Source organism: Neomonachus schauinslandi, chromosome 3 (assembly GCF_002201575.2).
Source record: "Neomonachus schauinslandi chromosome 3, ASM220157v2, whole genome shotgun sequence".
Classification (NCBI taxonomy): domain Eukaryota; kingdom Metazoa; phylum Chordata; class Mammalia; order Carnivora; family Phocidae; genus Neomonachus; species Neomonachus schauinslandi.
The window spans coordinates 117,347,962-117,350,637 of NC_058405.1; the positions used below are offsets into that span (position 1 = coordinate 117,347,962).

General features: G+C 39.8%; 1 pseudogene; it reads right to left on the bottom strand.

Annotated features, from left to right (window-relative positions):
* Window positions 1-515: 515 nt before the first annotated feature.
* LOC123324532 lies at window positions 516-672 on the bottom strand (annotated as a pseudogene).
* Window positions 673-2,676: the final 2,004 nt, after the last annotated feature.

A 2,676-nucleotide genomic window follows, 5' to 3' on the forward strand; every position in this document is an offset into this window, starting at 1 on the left:
TTAAAAGAATCCAAACCAAGCATATAACTTTGTTGAATAATCTGATTTTTGCAGCATCAGTGAATACAGGGACATGATGATCAGTCTAACCTGTGGGGCCCCAAGGAAACTCATATGCAAAATATATGTAATTCCAAAATATAAGAATTGTTCATCATTCAGGGCAGCTGGGTGGCTCAGTTGGTTGAGCGTCTGCCTTCAGCTCAGGACACAATCTTGGAGTCCAAGGATGGAGCCCCTCGTCGAGTTGGGCTCCCTGCTCAGCGGGGAGCCTGCTTGTCCCTCTCCCTCTGCTCCTCCCCTTGCTTGTGCTCTCGCTCCCTCACTCTCTCAGATGACTACAATCTTAAAAAAAAAAAAGAATTGTTCATCATTCAATGATGCACATTGCTGTCAGTTAATTCGAGACTATGAATTAGGTCATTACCTATCATTCAAAGGCTCTGATACAATCTTTGGTGCAAGTGATACCTTGAGCAATTGGAAAATAATTCAAAGAGAGAATGAAGTTCTAAAAAAGTTACACTTTAGTGATACGGGTTTGGATTGTATGCTATACAAAATACTTTAAATACCATAGTTTCTGGTAAACTGGGATCTTGAGTTTTTTCCCATTTAAAATGATATTATAATTTTTTACACTTGATCTTAGCCAAAAGGCCGAGAAGCGATTATGATATTATAATTTTTTACATTGAAATTTCATAAATTGGAATCTTGCTTTTCAAAATTCATAAATGCTTTGTTAAAGCCCAATGAGTCTATGCTTTGTAATATAAAAAAGTTAAGTTTATCCACCTATCACATATATTTACATCATGATTTTAGTGCTCTCATTGATGTCATATTAAAGTATTTTAAATATAAATCTCATGAAAACGGTATTAGATTTATGAAAACCAGCCTATTAACTCTTAGTTTCTGATGGGTAATGAGGCCACTTGTTCTTTTTTTTTTAAAGATTTTTATTTTTTATTTTATTTTGACAGAGAGAGACCCAGCGAGAGAGGGAGCACAAGCAGGGGGAGTGGGAGAGGGAGAAGCAGGCTTCCCGTGGAGCAGGGAGCCGGATGCGGGGCTCGATCCCAGGACCCTGGGATCATGACCTGAGCCAAAGGCAGACGCTTAACGACTGAGCCACCCAGGCGCCCCAGTTGTTCTTTTTTTTTTAAAGATACTTTATTCATTTATTTGAGAGAGAGAGAGAGCATGAACAGTGGAGAGGAGCAGAGGGAGAAGGAGAAGCAGACTCCCCACTGAGCAGGGAGCCGGACACTGGGCTCAATCCCAGAACCCTGGGATCATGACCTGAGGTGAAGGCAGAAGCTTAGCCCACTGAGCCACACAGGTGCCCAAGGCCACTTGTTCTGCACAGCTTGAGGTAGTTTGGCCCCTCTAAGATTGATTATTAGATTAATCTGTGCTAAGTAACACATGTCCATTTTAGCCATGCCTCTTTTTAGAGTAGTGAACTTAGCGACAGCATTGAATTTGCCTTACTGTGCTGAATAAAATAAAACAATATGGATTGATTTTTTCCACTGATCCAGGGTTAAGATAAAATAATTTTAAAGATTTTAATCCTAGACTTTCTTTTCCAGTTGGCAAATTATCTAAAGACATCTGAAAACAACATGCTACGTTAACTACGGCTTCAACACCCGGAAGCAATAAAGGTGAAATAACACATGGAGAATTTTTGATGTGACAAGACAAGGAAAAATATTATAATTAATTGTCTAAACCATTTTGCAATATTTCTGAACTTGAAATCCATCTATTACTCATAATTTGCAGCTTCATTAGGTACTGAATTTTCCTGACCTGTTTTGGAGTATACATATTTATTATTATTTTTTTTTTTTTAAAGATTTTATTTATTTATTTTACAGAGAGAGAGAGACAGCGAGAAAGGGAACACAAGCAAGGGGAGCGGGAGAGGGAGAAGCAGGCTTCCCGTTGAGCAGGGAGCCCGATGCGGGGCTCGATCCTAGGACCCTGGGACCATGACCTGAGCTGAAGGCAGACGCTTAACGACTGAGCCACCCAGGCACCCCCATATTTATTATTTTTTTATCATTGATAAAATCAGACCCTAGAAAATCTGAGCCTATGCTAGACTGGCTCTCTTTTCTAAACCACTGAGGAGTCATTGTTCATGAACTAAAAGACAACTTCCAAACAGGGAATAAACAAAATACAGTTTAAATGTACTGGTAAATATACTGCCACCGTCATGACAAACTAACACTATAACCAGCTAAATTGCCACCAGATGATGACAAAGTAATGGGGAGAACCTGACTTAAAACATTTCTTTTAAAAAGTGGTGGGAATTAAGAACAGGGAAAGGTGCTCCTGGTAGGTGATTATACTTAGTTTCTCTACTGCCAATTAATGTTATTGGCACATAGTAGCTATCACTTGTTTATTTATTTTTTAAAGATTTATTTATTTATTTGAGAGTGTATGTGTGTGTGTGAGCAGGAGGGGCCAGAGGGAGAGGGAGAGAGAATATCAAGCAGACTCCCCACTGAGCACAGAACCCTATGCAGGGCTTGATCTCAGGAGCCTGAGATCAGGACCTGAGCCAAGACCAAGAGTTGGAAGCTTAACCACCTGAGCCACCCAGGTGCCCCTCTATTACTTGCTTATTAACTTGCATTTTCCTATGTA